Here is a 16,453-nt window from a genome sequence, read left to right as displayed (position 1 = left end):
GGGCCGTGCCCTTTCCCTTTGGTTCTTGAGTCCAGCAACCCAATAGTCACCCAAAGTCCCAAAAGTCCAACAACCCAAAAGTCTCTGTCCCTGGTTAGTGCAGAGTTTGAAAGTTTATCTCCAGAGCTTTACCTCCCAACCTGGGTGGAAATGGGAGGGTTAAGGGGCACTTTACATGGTCCAAAGCTAATTGCCCCACCTCTCCGTGGGGATCTGCTCTGCTCCACCAGCTGTCCCACAAATCACTCTGCTCTGCCAGCACCCCCCTGTGAGCCACTCCAGCCATCCCACAAACTGTTCCACTCCACCAGCTACTCCGCTCCGCATCCCCCGAGCCGCTCCAGCCATCCCACAAACTGCTCTGCACTATATCTTCAGGCCCCCCCTCTACTTAACACAACACTCAGTGATTTCAGCTCTGTCATGATTTCAGCTTGTAGTAGGGAGCCTCAGTGCTGGTGCACCATTAGCACAAAGTGAATTCAGCTCAGCAGCCTGTAACTAGACTCCTAATAGAACCAATATTAGCTCTGATATTCCACAATGGTAGCAGAATTGGCATGTAAAGACAAAGACCCTGTCTATTCACTGAGTTTTGGAACCCATGTCCCTTGCCTCGCGAGTGCTCCTTAGTTGATGGCGAGTCCCTCCATCATAACAAAAGGCCAAGTACAGTTCCACTGTCCTTGATTCACATAATCAGGATAATAACAATTTATTCTTCCTGCCCCAATAACAGAGACACTGGGGATCCCACAGCAGCCAAAGTGACCATTTGGGCAGCTATGGGCTCATGCTAGGTGGGGTGGGTGTGCCTATGCAAATGAGCTCAGCCCCTGAAGTTCTTTTCCACAACTTGCCACAACTCACCACTAGATGTCAGGGTGGAGCTCATCCTGACTCTGCTTACCTCTGTAATAAACTAAACAGGCAGAGCACTTTAATAGAGGTGCTTGGAAAGTTTAGTTGGAAAATGCCAATTTATCAAGCCTGAAATATTTCACCTGAAATATCTTGGTTCGGTGAACTTTCAGAAAACCCAAGGCAGATGCTTGTGTTGTTGAGCAAATTTCATTTTCTAAGCACCATGTGGTGATGTTTCCAAAATTAAACTGTGGGGAGGGGGTCTGGTTTTGGTGAGAAAATTTTCTAGTTTCGGTTCAATCAAAACCGTTTCCCCCCCCCCCGCCCCCCGATTTTTCAGTTTAGCTCCTGAAAAAAAATCAGTTCTTTGCTGTACATTTTAAGTCTCTTACTCTGAGGCTTTTTCTCCAGCCCTTGAATGATTTTTGTGTTTGTTTTCTGCACTCTCTCCCATTTTCAACATCCTTTGTAAAACACAGACCCCCAGACTGGACACCGTATTCCAGCACGGGTCTTACCAATGCAGTATACAGAGGTCAAATGACCTCCCTAGCCCTGCTGACTGCTCCCCTGTCTATACATCCAAGGATCCATCAATAGGTGGATCCAACCACCACAGGTCCATCAATGGCTGTTAGCCAGGATGGGCAGAGACGGTGTTCCCAGCCTCTGTTTGCCAGAAGCTGGGAATGGGTGACAGGGGATGGATCACTTGATGATTACCTGTTCTGTTCATTCCCTCTGGGGCACCTGGTATTGGCCACTGTCAGAAGACAAGTTACTGGGCTAGATGGACCTTTGATCTGACCAGTATGGCCAGTCATATGTCCACATGAGGCCTTTTTGCCACAGAATCATACGACAGGTTTCAGAGTAGCAGCCGTGTTAGTCTGTATTTGCAAACAGAACAGGAGTACTTGTGGCACCTTAGAGACTAACAAATTTATTCGAGCATAAGCTTTTGTGAGCTATAGCTCACTTCATCGGATGCATTCAGTGGAAAATACAGTGGGGAGATTTATATACATAGAGAACATGAAACAATGGGTGTTACCATACACACTGTAACAAGAATGATCACTTAAGGTGAGCTATTACCAGCAGGAGAGCTTGGGGTGGGGAGGGGTGAAACTTTTGTAGTGATAATCAAGGTGGGCCATTTCCAGCAGTTGACAAGAATGTCTGAGGAACAGTGGGGGGTGTGGGGGGGAAATAAACATGGGGAAATAGTTTTACTTTGTGTAATGACCCATCCACTCCCAGTCTCTATTCAAGCCTAAGTTAATTGTATCCAGTTTGCAAATTAATTCCAATTCAGCAGTCTCTCGTTGGAGTCTGTTTTTGAAGTTTTTTTTGTTGAAGAATTGCAACTTTTAGGTTTGTAATCGAGTGACCAAAGAGACTGAAGTGTTCTCCGACTGGTTTATGAATGTTATAATTCTTGACGTCTGATTTGTGTCCATTTATTCTTTTACGTAGAGACTGTCCGGTTTGGCCAATGTACATGGCAGAGGGGCATTGCTGGCACATGATGGCATATATCACATTGGTAGATGTGCAGGTGAACGAGCCTCTGATAGTGTGGCTGATGTGGTTAGGCCCTATGATGGTGTCCCCTGAATAGATATGAGGACACAGTTGGCAACAGGCTTTGTTGCAAGGATAGGCTCCTGGGTTAGTGGTTCTGTTGTGTGGTGTGTGGTTGCTGGTGAGTATGTGCTTCAGGTTGGGGGGCTGTCTGTAAGCAAGGACTGGCCCGTCTCCCAAGATCTGTGAGAGTGATGGGTTGTCCTTCAGGATAGGTTGTAGATCCTTGATGATGCGCTGGAGAGGTTTTAGTTGGGGGCTGAAGGTGACGGCTGGTGGCGTTCTGTTATTTTCTTTGTTGGGCCTGTCCTGTAGTAGGTGACTTCTGGGTACTCTTCTGGCCCTGTCAATTTGTTTCTTCACTTCAGCAGGTGGGTATTGTAGTTGTAAGAATGCTTGATAGAGATCTTGTAGGTGTTTGTCTCTGTCTGAGGGGTTGGAGCAAATGCGGTTGTATGGTAGAGCTTGGCTGTAGACAATGGATCGTGTGGTGTGGTCTGGGTGAAAGCTGGAGGCATGTAGGTAGGAATAGCGGTCAGTAGGTTTCCGGTATAGGGTGGTGTTTATGTGACCATTGCTTATTAGCACAGTAGTGTCCAGGAAATGGACCGCTTGTGTGGATTGATCTAGGCTGAGGTTGATGGTGGGATGGAAATTGTTGAAATCATGGTGGAATTCCTCAAGGGCTTCTTTTCCATGGGTCCAGATGATGAAGATGTCATCAATATAGCGCAAGTAGAGTAGGGGCACTAGGGGACGAGAGCTGAGGAAGCGTTGTTCTAAGTCAGCCATAAAAATGTTGGCATACTGTGGGGCCATGCGGGTACCCATCGCAGTGCCGCTGATTTGAAGGTATACATTGTCCCCAAATGTGAAATAGTTGTGGGTGAGGACAAAGTCACAAAGTTCAGCCACCAGGTTTGCCCTGACATTATCAGGGATACTGTTCCTGACGGCTTGTAGTCCATCTTTGTGTGGAATGTTGGTGTAGAGGGCTTCTACATCCACAGAGGCCAGGATGGTGTTTTCAGGAAGATCACCGATGGATTGTACAATCATACGAGGAGCTCGTGCTGAGTTTCTTGTCCACTAGGAGCTCTAAAACTTTTTCAGAGTCACTGCTTTCCAGGATACAGCCCCCCATTCTTTAACAAACTCGGAGACCTGGTAGGTAAGGTCCCGTGGGAAGAAAATGGGAGGGGAAAAGTTGTTCAGGAGAGCAGGCAGTTTCCAGGGGAGAGCCCCGCACGAAGGGGAAGGCTGGAGATTCCATGGACAGGCGTGAGAAGGCCACAGCAGGAAGAAGCCCAGGGAAGCAGCAGCAGGGAGTTGTACTGAGCAGGCCTTGCAGGCTGGTTATAGGGTCTGGTAGTGGGAGGGCCTGGGTTCCCCTAGCCGCCACTGGCAAGGTGGCATGAGTCCAGAGAAGGGAGCAAGGATGACAGAGAGCCCTGAGAGAAGGGTGTGAAGACAGCAGCTCCTGGAGCGTTGGAGCTGAAGGCTTATTATAAGGGCACTGGACTATTTATTTGTGATTATTGGACTTTGTTACCACGGAAGCAGTGGACTTAAATTGTGACCTAGCCAGAGGGCCAAGTCACAGGAAGAGGCAAACCGCTGGAAGACCGGAGTGACCCTCGGATGCACCAGGTGGAGAGAGCTGCTATGCTATGCCCAACTACAAGGAGGCACTCGAATGGTGACACACACTTTGCAAACCAATGTGGCCTTCTTGATGGAGGGGTTATGGCTTTTTGGGCATCTAGTCAAACCATTCCCTATTATCATTCAGAGTTTTCTGGTAAAATTCTTTCTCCCAGCTGATTTGGCTCATAATTGTTTTCAGCTTTGGGAAATTGGGCCTTGTAAAAGTGCCACGTGTCTTTTTATTGTTGATTGGAACTTTAATTCAGTTTGCACATCATAGAAGTGATGAAGAATTTAACCAGAAAACTCTGAATGATAACTGGGAGTGGTTTAACTTGACTAGATGCCCCAAAAAGCCGCAATCCCACAAATGAGGAAGAAGGCTGGGCTGGTTAAAAAATCAATCTGGTTGAGAGGGGAACTGAAGGCAGCTCTAAAAAATAAAACATAAGAAATGGAAGAAAGGGAAAGTTGACAGCAATGAATATAAATCAGAAGTTAGGAATTGTAGAAAATTGATAAGGGATGCAAAGGGACACAAGGAGAAATCTATGGCCAGCAGAGTTAAGGACAATAGGGAGGGGATTTTTAAGTATATTGGGAACAAAAAGAATCCTGACAATGGTATTGGTCCATTACTATATGAAAGTGGTAGAATTATCAATAATAATGCAGAAAAAGGCAGAAGTGTTCAATAAATATTTCTGTTCTATATTTGGGGGGGACAGATGACGTGGTTCACCAAACAGAATGATAACACTTGTCCATTTCATTAGTATCTCTGGAAGATGTTAAACAGAAGCTACTGACATTAGACATTTTTAAGTCAGCAGATCCAGATAATTTGTATCCAAGAGTTTTAAAAGAGCTGGCTTATGAGCTTGATGGACATTAATATTGATTGTCAGTAAGTCGTGGAGCACTGGGGAAGCTCCAGAAGACTGGAAGAAAGTTAATATTGTGCCTGTTTTTAAAAAGGGTAAATGGGATATCCACAGTAATTGTCAGGTAATTGTCAATCCCAGGGAAAATAATGGAGTGGCTGATATGGGACTCAATTAATAAAGAACTAAAGGAGAGTAATGTAGTTAGTGCAAGTTGACATGGATTTAAGGAAAATAGGTCCTGTCAGACTAACTTGATATCTTTTTGATGGGATTAGAAGTTAGGATGTAAAAGTAACAGTATTGATGTAATATACTTAGACTTCTGTAAGGCATTTGACTTGGTAGTGCATGCCATTTTGATTAAAAAACTAGAATAATATAAAATTAACATGGCACAGAGTAACCAGATTAAAAACTGGCTAGCTGATAGGTCTCAAAATGTAACTGTAAATGGGGAATTGTGACTGAGCAGGTCTCTTTCTAGTGGGGTCCTGCAGCAATCTGTTCTTGGCCCTACACTATTTAACATCTTTACCAATGACCTGGCAGAAAACAAAATCACTGATAAAGTTTGCAGATGACACAAAAACTGGGGGAATGGTAATTAATAAAGAGGACAGGTCACTGATTCAGCACAATCTAGATCATTTGTTAAAGTGGGTGCAAGCAGACAGCATGAATGCGTTTTAATACAGTTAAATGTAAATGTGTACATCTGGGAACAATGACTGTCATCCATACTTACAGGATGGGAGACTCTACCCTGAGAAGCAGTGACTCTGACAAGGATTTGGGAGTCATGGTGGATGATCAGCTAAACATGAGCTCCCAGTGTGACACTGCAGCCAAAAGAGCTGATGCAACCCAGGAATTGTTATGGACTGGGATGTAAGGCAGTCCGGCCTCGGAGGCAGAGCAGGAGTCAGGCATCCAGGTTGAGGAACAAAGCTAAGGGTCAGCAGCAGAGTCAGCTGCCGGTTACCAGAGCCGGGGGGCAAGCCAGAGTCAGAAGTTGGAGGCCAGAGTAGGAGACAGGACTGGTAACTGAGAATGGAGGCGAGGCACAAGGGCAGAAGGAGAGAGGCAAGGATCAAGCATGGAGCAGGAGCACACTGAGAAAAGGAGTGAGGGCAGGAACCAGGAGCACACTGGGAACAGGAGTGAGGGCAGGAACCAGGAGCACACTGGGAAGAGGAGTGAAGCCAGGAGCACACTGGGAACAGGGGTGAGGGCAGGAACCAGGAGCACACTGGGAAGAGGAGTGAAGCCAGGAGCACACTGGGAACAGGAGTGAGGGCAGGAACCAGGAGCACACTGGGAACAGGAGTGAAGCCAGGAGCACACTGGGAACAGGAGTGAGGGCAGGAACCAGCAGCACACTGGGAAGAGGAGTGAAGCCAGGAGCACACTGGGAACAGGAGTGAGGGCAGGAACCAGGAGCACACTGGGAACAGGAGTGAAGCCAGGAGCACACTGGGAACAGGAGTGAGGGCAGGAACCAGGAGCACACTGGGAAGAGGAGTGAAGCCAGGAGCACACTGGGAAGAGGAGTGAAGCCAGGAGCACACTGGGAACAGGAGTGAGGGCAGGAACCAGGAGCACACTGGGAAGAGAAGTGAAGCCAGGAGCACACTGGGAACAGGAGTGAGGGCAGGAACCAGCAGCACACTGGGAAGAGGAGTGAAGCCAGGAGCACACTGGGAACAGGAGTGAGGGCAGGAACCAGGAGCACACTGGGAACAGGAGTGAGGGCAGGAACCAGGAGCACACTGAGAACGGGAGTGAGGGCAGGAACCAGGAGCACACTGGGAACAGGAGTGAAGCCAGGAGCCCACTGGGAACAGGAGTGAAGCCAGGAGCGCAGCAGAAATCAGGAACAGGGTTGGGTGCCGGGGCCAGGCACAAGCAGGGTCCAATGCAGCCACAACAGGAAACCACTTTGTTGCTCAAATGAACTTCCTCTGCCTCCTGGCTTCCATAGCGTGGTTAGACCAATAGGTGGAGCCAGGCGATCTGCCAATCGGAGCTCCGGCGGGAGATGTCTTGGCTGGGGCTACAGGCCTTGTAGCTTCTCAGCCCACCAGGTTTCAGCGAGACGGGGTGGAAGCCAGGATGTGGCAGCTGTCGGGAGATGCCCAGGGCTGGGTTCAAGGCTCAGGATATTACAGGGAGGCATAAACAGAGGAATTCTGAGTAGGAGCAGAGAGGTTCTTTTGTCTCTGTATTTGGCACTGGTGCGACCGCGGCTGGGATCCTCTGCCCAGGTCCGGGGCCCACCGTTCAAGGAGGACGTTGATAAATGTTAAAATTATGTTTTTAGTGAAAAACAATTGACTAAAGTAGATAATGGCAGCAGGGCCGTCCCTAGCTATTCTGGGGCCCTATGCAGGCCCCCCGCAGTGGGGCCCCAGGCCTCCGCAGAGGGGCGCGGCTGGCTTGGGGAGCAGGGAGGAACTGCCCCCCAGCACTCACCAGTGGCGCGGCTGGGTCTGGGTCGCTGCACTTCCCGCCCCCGGTGAGCGCGGACCCGGCCCTGCTGCAGTCCTCAGGGGCGGGAAGGGGCGGGGCTGGGGCGGAGCAAGGGCGGGAAGGGGCGGGGCTGGGGTGGAGCAGGGGTAGGGCATGGGCGGAGCAGGGCGGGGGCTTTGGGGAAGGGGTGGAGTGGAGGCAGGTCGGGGTGGAGAAGGGGCAGGAAGAGGTGGGGTGGGGGCGGAGCAGAGGCGGGGCCCTGGGGAAGAGCGGGGCAGGGGCTGAAGCAGCACACAGCTGTGCAGGGCACCAGGAAATGTGGGGCCCCAAATTTCATGCTGCCCTACACAGCTGCGTACTTTGCGTATGGGTGGGGACAGCCCTGAATGGCAGTAACACAGATTTTAAGCAGATTTTATATTTTACTGTATCTCTAATAAAGATAGTGTACAACGTATCAACCCTGTGTTTCTGATATCTGTGTTAAAGCTTTAGAACTGGTACCTCAAGGGTTGGGATGGGGAATATCTTGCTGTATTTCCTGATTGTTCTAAATTTACATATAAACTTTAAAAGTGGCTTTAATTGGAGTTTGTATAGATTCTTTTCTTTCTTAATATAACAATTAGAGACAGTGCTCCTGTCAGCTAATTCCTAAGTTGTTATATGCAAAAACCTTAGAGTTTTCATGTGCCTAAGGAGTCCCTGAAATCATGGTTAATGTTTCCTCTCCCCCTCCCCCCAAATCTGAAATGGTGCCCTGGGTGAGCCAGGAGGGCCGTGGGCTCTGGCAAGATGCAGGCCCCATGTGACAGTGCGAAGCCTTGAGCCACGTGCTGGGCACCAGGCATCGCAAGCTGCAGCAGCAGCAGAGAAAGGTGGCGATACACCAGAGACCAGGCCACCCCTACTTCTGCCCTGCGGCTGGTGGCGGCGTTGCCTTAATTTGTGCCAGGGCTGAGCTCTAGCCTCTGGCATCTCTTTCAAATTAAACACTGGGAGAGGCAGCAGGATCCAGAGGTGATGGGGCAGGGGGGAGCCCTGGGAGCCCGTGAGGGCCAGGAGTGATTCGGGGTGGGGTGGGGTGGGGAGGCAAAATACAAGTTCACCCAGGGTGCCATTTTCCCTGCGTGGAGGAAGGTTCAGGGGGGCGCCAGCAGCCACCTGGGGCTGATAGTGGGAGCTCACAAAATTGCAGCTGACAAACTTGTGGTGGAACCCACGACCATTTGATTTAGCTGGGATGATTTAGTGGGGGATTGGTCCTGCTTTGAGCAGGGGGTGGGACTAGATACCTCCTGAGGTCCCTTCCAACCCTGAGATTCTGTGATTCTGTGATATCCAGAGCAACAACTACCTTTCCAGCCTTTTTATAACAACGACTATTTTTCCTGCCTTCTGGTTCAATATCTCCTATCCTGTCCTTCCACACGCACCTGTGCAGTGCTTTTTCCGCTGGTGAATTTGAGATTTCTTCAAATTATGTGGCAAAAAATGGAGCGGTACTTGTTGCCAAAAGACGGTCGTGTTCCGAAACGAACGGCAGACGCTGGAACGACTAAAGTCAATACAGAGGGGGAAAAAATCTGCCAAAACAATAAAATATGAAGAATATTTGGATTTTGGTTTTACTTACATTGCATTTAATGGAGAAATTAGATTTCAATGTGTGGCGTGTGCAGTAACGTTAGCAAACGATCGCCTGAAGCCAACAAAATGAAGATGCCGTTCAGAAACGAAACTTGGCGATCTGGTAGGAAAGAGAAGAGGGGTTTTTTTGACAGAAAACTGTTATGTTCTGCGTGGTTAATGAGGTGGTGGGAAAAGGTTGTTTACTTCTGTCACCGATCCACAGGCCCGGTGCTCTGGAACAGCCCTTGGAGGTGAGCCAGACCACCCTTAGGCTCTCACTCTTTCACAAGGGCTAGCCACTTGGCTTCATCACCTCCTTGGACCGAACCTTGGAGCCTTCAGCACCCCTGCCTCACACCATGAGCTACCTTCAGCAAGTCCGCCTGAGCTGGAGACCTGAGAGAGACTTGTATACCCAAAGAGAGCCATGCAGCCCCACCTTCCACATCTGCAGTGACTCTCAGCCGGCATTGTAAAAGCAGTAGGGTTTATTAGATGTTTGGAACACAGAGTAAAAAGTCCTTGGCTAGCAAAGAGAACAGAAAGTTACAGCATGGGCCATCTTGTTCAGCCAAGAGTCCTCTTGTCCCAATTCAAAAAGTCTCCAGCTTCCATCAGCCCACACTTAACACCCCCCTACCTGGCTCCTCCTCAGTCCTTTGTTCTTGTTCCTGGGCAAACATGGCTGGTTTCCTGCAGAAGGGTGGTATGACATTGCACTCCATAATGTTTTATGGAAATATGCTTATGAGTGTAAATATGATGTAACTGGAATATGCTTCATGCAAAAGGTCTCTTGTAAGGTGCCATTACAAAGGTTATAACCTACTCAATATATTCCTCCTATTTGTATGAATGTATCATTCTTGTACCTGAAGCTAGAAATATGAAGTATAACTCTGAGGTCCTATTGTAATTATGCAAAGCGTGGGCCATTAATGGTGGTTTAGAATCCTGATGGCTCCCATTGACTAGGAGAATTGACTGTAAATGGCTCTGTTTACCTGCAAGCCTGCCTGTGTACGTGTAGGCCAGCCTGTGGCTAATGAAGAATGAGGTCTTACAGTGACATGTGACCATGTCACCTGATACTGAAATTCAGCTTAAACTCTTTGACCGAACTAGTCACAAGTGGGCCATCCATGTGGCTAGTTGCACTGTCTTCTCAGACTGTCCATGGATATGGGGCCCAGGCCTCAGACACTAGGTGTTGGTCACACCTGTTTCTCCAGGTCTCTGAAAAGAGTAAACAACCTTTTCCCACCACCATGCTACACATAGGGGAAACTGAGGCACGTGCAGTAGTCATACAAAATATTACAAAAAATTCCCACTCCATCACACTGAACCATGAAAGGACCTTCCAGGGACTGTTTACTTTCTTAAGAGCCTTTGGTGTGGGACCTGGTCAAAGGCTTTCTGAAAGTCCAGGTACTCTACATCCACTGGATCGCCCTTCTCCATGAGTTTGTTGACCCCCATCAAAGAATTCTAGTAGATTGGTGAGGTATGATTTTCTTTGCAAAAGCCATGTTGACTCTCCCCAGCATATTGTGTTTATCTGTGTGTCTGATAATTCTGTTCTTTACTATAGTTTCAACCCATTTGCCTGACACTGAAGTTAGATTTACTGTCCTATAATTTCCAGGATTGTCGCTGGAGCCTTTTTTTTTTTTTAAATCAGCATTACATCCGCTATCTGCATGTCATCTGGTACAGAGACTGATTTAAGCAATAGGTTCCCTATCACAGTTAATAGTTCTGCAATTTCATATTTGAGTTCCTCCAGAACTCGGGTGAATACCATCTGGCCCTAGTGACTTAATACTGTTAAATTTATCAGTTTGTTCCAAAACCTCTTCAATCTGGGACAGTTCCTCAGATGTGTCCCCGAAAAAAGAGTGGCTCAGGTGAGGGAATCTCCCTCACATCCTCGGCACTGAAGATGGCTGCACAGAGTTCAGTTAGTGGCTCTGTAATGGCCGTCAGTCTTCCTTCAGTGCTCCTTTAGCACCTCGATCCTCCAGTGGCCCCACGGGCTGTTTGATAAGCTTCCTGCTTCTGATTTTCTTAAATAAAAAAAATAGCTGTTAATTTTTCTGTCTTTTGCTACCTGCTCTTCAAATTCTTTTTTGGCCTGCCTCGTTATACTTTTACACTTGACTTGCCAGAGTTTATGCTCCTTTCTATTTTCCTCAGTAGTACTGCAGCCTGTTCTGCTTCGGGGGGGGGGGGCGGGGGGGTTCCTTGTCTGCCTGGGTCCTCTCCATCCCAGCCATCTTATCCACCACCCCCTTACACTCCCTGCCCGGTCCATAGTCACCACTGCCATGTCTATCTTGACAGTCCTTGACCTAGCCTGGTTCCCAGGAATACCCTTCCTATCCCGCCATCTTCTAAGGGGGCACTGCCTTTTTATATAACCCTCCTCATGGCGCCAAAAGCCAACCCTTTGCTTCTCTTTGGCCATGGGACTCCCATTGTCCTTCCCTTGCTCAGCCCCTTCCCGTGGGCTAGCCCTGACCCTACAACTCATGTAAGGTCACTCCTTCTGCACATGCCCCGGTTGCCCACAGGCCCAACATGCCCATCCCTGCTCTGTTCTCTTCACAGGTGGGATTCTCTTGGGCTCTCACTCCTTCCCACTCTCTGGGTGGGGCTTCTATCCCCCATCCCAGTAGGGGCACTCCCTCTTCAGGAGTCTGTGTTGCCCCTAGGCATAACATGGCCCTACCCTGGGGCTTAGCTTCTCCTCTCGCTCACTGCGGCTCCCAGGGACCCCTTGCTGCAGGAGTTTGAGGAGATACAGCTGCTGCTCAGCTAGCTGTGCCATATAGGCCGCCAAGTACTCCTGTGCCTCCCACTGTCTCTGTTGGGTTTCAAGTACCTGAAGCAGCAGGGCCTGATGCCACCTTTGCTGCTGGTCAGCCCCTTCCTGCAGGGGCACCGGCTCTGGGGTCCAGCCTGGGAATGCACAAGAACCCTCAGCAAAGAAGGCTTCTGCATACCTAGGCTCCATTGTCTCAACCTTCAGTGTCCCTCAGTCTCTCAAATTCCTGTAACGGGCAATTGTCCCCACAGTCCTCCCCTTATAGCAGGGGTGACCACGTACCCATGCGCTCCACCACGTGCAGCTCCGCTCATCACACTGGCACCTCCTGCTGGTCGTCTTGGGGATTAGCTCTGCAGGTCGGTACACCCACTCCCAGTGGTGCCTCACCTACTGTCACTTCTGCTCCTGGACTCATGTCACTCCAAGGACTGTGGCATTCTCTTCATGACACAGCCCAACCGCCATGCTGGGATCTGTGCTCCCCACTTCCAGAGGTGAGTGTTGCAGTCCAACTGTCCCACCGTCCCACCATTTCCCCATAGCCCCAGCACCCTCTTCGCCCTTGCCTCAGGGCCTCAGCCTGCAACTCCCAGCAGACAGCAGGAGCTCTTCTTTAGCTCCTCTAGTCCCTGTTAGCAGCACTGCTCTGGCCAGCGTGCTAGCTTCTTTCTTTCTTTCTGCCTGCCAGGCACCCAGTTCTCCCTCCTTGAGCTCCAGGGAGTAACTGCCCCACTCTCCCCTGTGGCTCTTCTTATATGTGCCTGCTGAGCCCTGATTGGCTGTTCCTTGCACCCCCTCTCCTATGGGCTGCTTCCTGCACAGCCTCCCTAAGGCCTATTAACCCCTTGCATGCCAATGTGGGATGTATGCCACATCACACAGGGTCAAAGCTGGGTAGGCACTTGATCACATTTGTCCTGTGCAGTGTTGTGTTGGGTTCATGCGCTAAAGGTCTCGCTCTCCAGTGGTCAGAGAAGGGTGAAGGACAGGACAGGGCAGGGGCAGAAAAGCAGGGATGCTGCAGGGAGAGGGAGCAGAGTTGCATGAGGGGCATTGCAGGAGATGGGCCAGAGGGATGCCGAAAAGGGAGAGGCAATGAATGACGGGAGAGCAGGCTAAGAAGGTGATGGTGAGGGAGGTTATGGTCCACAGCAACAGTAGGGTTGCCACCTTTCTCATTGCTGGTAACTGGACCCCTGAGGCCCCACCTCCTGCCTCACCTCTTGTCCCCCAGGCCCAGCCCCATCGTTAGCTCCTCTCCCCCATCACTCACTGGATCGTCACTCGCTGGATCATCTCAAGGAGCCAGCCTGTAGGTAGGAGGCAGCCCCAGCTGAGCAGGGGCTGACACGGGCTAATGACTCGGTGCCTTCCCCCACCCCGTGGTAACCGGACTTTTTTTAGCTGCTATTTAGGACTGCCAGGTGCCCGGGTTTTGACCAGAAAGTCCGGTCAAAACCTAGCCACCTGGCAACCCTTAATGGCACCAGACACAGAAGCCAAAAACCAGGCTGCCCAGGTAAAATCCAGACAGGTGGCCACTCTAAGCCCCAGGAGTGAGGGCATGAGAAAGTCAGCGCAGCCTGGAGCTGGTGACCGAGAGAAGAACTCCCAAGGGAGGCCGGTGGTGACGGGGCTGTGAAGCTACCGGGGGCAGGGGGAGTATGCCAACCGGCCCTGGCACTCAGCTGCCCTGTTGCGGGGCTGGCGTGAGTCAGGGGACCTCCCAGCTGTGCCTGCAGCGGGGGTGGCTCCCGCCTGGTGCTCGGCTCCTTGCAGCTGCTGAGCGAGCGGCAGCCGGAGGCAGCGGGTCAGAGGGCAGTGCCGGCACAGCAGGGCCCTGCGAGGAGCCTGGGGACACAGCTGGGAGCAGAGGCCATGGGGAAGCGTTGCTGCGGGGGGTCACCACGGGCCTCCCCTCCCCTTCCACTGGCTGTCAGAAAAACAGGCTGTGTTGACAAAGCCGGCGCTGTCCCCGCTGTCCGGGGCTCTTCCTGGAAGCGGCTGCGGAGAGCAGGCCGAGGCTCATTTAGCTTGTTACCGATGCTGGGGAAGTGCATCGAGTGGACGTTTCTCCCGCAGATTAAAAAGCTTTCAGTGAAGTCCGAGGCCGCCTCCCTCATTACTGCATTAATGTCTTCCCCGAACCCACTCCTCCCCACAGAACATCCGCAGCACTGGCCGAAAACATCCCTAATGAGCCCGGGACGCCGGGGCCACGCAGGGCGGAGCAGGAATTAGCCATGCCCTGGGCTGCAGGCAAACTGTGGAAGTCGCAGGCATTCTGCATTCCTGGACAATGACCCCTGGCTTTTGCTCATCGACCCACGGTGTTAAGGCCAGATCACATGGTCTGGGCCCCAGAACACAGAGGCCAGAGTCCACCCAGCAATTCCCGCTTTGGAGAATTCCCCAGGGACACAGCAGGCCCAGTAACTGGCACTCCAGCGAGGGACTATTTGTACTAGGAGGGCAAGGGCTTTTCTGAGTCCCATCTCTCTCCCTCATGGTGGGGGCAGCACAGGAAGGCTCTTCTCCCACACTCCAAGGAGCCACCTCAGGGCTGGGGGAGCAGCAGTTCCCAGCCAGCTGCAGCTCTGGGTGGCATCTCTTGCTCATCCACTGGGAAAGCAGGAGCTTGGCTGGACAGGCTGTCCCTTGGCACATGGAGCATCTCTGATTGGCTGCTCTTCCTCAGGAAGTGGGGAAATGGGGAAGTGCAGCCAATCAGAAGGGATTTCCCTAGAGCCGCACAGGTGGATCCCACTGCAGAAGGGTCTGAAGACATTTAAGGTGGCAGGTGTTTCTGCTCCCTGATCCCCAGTAGTTGCTCACCCACTGACGGCCCTCAGCTCGGGTTCCAGCCCCGTCTCCAGCCCAGCCCAGCCCCACAGCTCCCGTCCCTGCAAAGCAGCCGCGCGTTAGGAACGAGGAGCTCTGTGTTAAGCTGCTCCTTGCTGTGCCTTCCTGCATAGGGTCCTGCCCTCCTTTCCTCAGCAAAGGCCACAAGAAGCTAGCCAAAAGCCACTTCTCTGCTGCCAGACTCCCAGCCCAGCCATGCCTTAGGCCAGGGCATGGCACTTGGCATGTGTGTGGGTGGCCATGACAATGGGAGGTCATCCACGTCCCCCTCATCCTGCTGGGCCATTCTGCAGCGTTTGAGTCTGCTGATCGACAAACATCCCTGCTTGTGCAGGCCAGCCTTCATCCTGCTCACCCACACAACAGCTATGTTCCCAGACAAACTATGTTAGCAGGGAGGTAAGGTCGAGAGCCCATGCCTCTGACTTAGGTACATTACAGGGGGGCTGTAATTATCCCAAAACAAGCGTTTCAAACCCAGGGAATTCAGTTCTGGGTAACCTGAAAGAAACCATGTGAAGGATGTAAATGCACTCTGCCCCGCAGTGCACTAGTCATAGAATGACAGTATATTACTGCCGGTGGTCCCACATTAGAACAAAGTAAGTGTTAAACACAGTTTGCTTCATTTCTTTTCCTTCGTGGTGTTGCTAGGGGAGAGGACTAAAGCCACACATCGTCTTTCCAAAAGGTGGCCACTGTCCCCTAATCTTCCCAATAGAAGTGAAACCAAGCTGCCCTCAGGGAAGAAAGTGGTCCCAGTGTTTGTACAGCGCCTAGCACAATGGAGCCCTGGTCTGTGACTAGGGCACCTAGATGCTATGGTACAACAAATAAATAACAATGCCGGTATTAATGTGCTGTCAGGAAGCACTATGTGGAGCAAGGGAACGTAGGCAGCAGCTGTCTTTGCTAAGGGAGCAGTATTGCAAACTCCAGAAGCACAAGTTAGACCCCAAAACCTGTAAGTCTGGCTTAAAAATCAAGAAAATTTTAAAAATTACAAAAAGTGGGCTCTTTTCATTGGCCTTCTGGTCTCAGATCCTGGAGGGTTACACTGGGGTGATCTTTCCAAGCTATTTTCTGCCACCTGAAGGCTAGAAACTCACTTTAAGCAAAATGCAAGTAGAAATTCTCGTTTGACTCCTGGAGCTGGGGCTTGGGAAAAAAACCCAAATATTGTGAGACTTGCAGTGTGAGAGTCAGCAACACTGGGCCTCAGACCCCTTGAAAACAATAGATGGTGGAAAACCAGTGAGTTTCTCTGAAAGAGAACACCGCTCACCAGAACCTGCTGAAGGCAAAACTTCCAGTTATGAAGAATAACAGCAAAAAATGACCATGAATCATGATTTTGCCTCAGTCTGGGAAGGATATGCTATTCTTCAGACGTAACCAGCTCAAGCCAGGACCGGCCCCTCCACGCTGAAGCAGCCGGTTGAGGTAATGAGCTAACAGGAGCTGATGCATCAGCAACACGCAGATGACACCCAGCTGTCTATCCCCCTTACATCACCTGTTAGCGGCACCAGGTCCCAGCTTCCCAAATGTTGGGGACTTCAGAAATCACTGCAGCCAAGTACTAGCCCTATGGCCTGACAGACCCCTCGCTTTCCACCGCCAGAACCTTCCCCCGTGGCTGAGCTCCAGCGGAGAAACGGCCCTGGCTACA

This window comes from Chelonia mydas, chromosome 12, assembly GCF_015237465.2.
Source record: "Chelonia mydas isolate rCheMyd1 chromosome 12, rCheMyd1.pri.v2, whole genome shotgun sequence".
NCBI classification, from domain to species: domain Eukaryota; kingdom Metazoa; phylum Chordata; order Testudines; family Cheloniidae; genus Chelonia; species Chelonia mydas.
The sequence above is the reverse complement of the archived record's forward strand: the minus strand, read 5'-3'. Positions refer to the sequence as shown.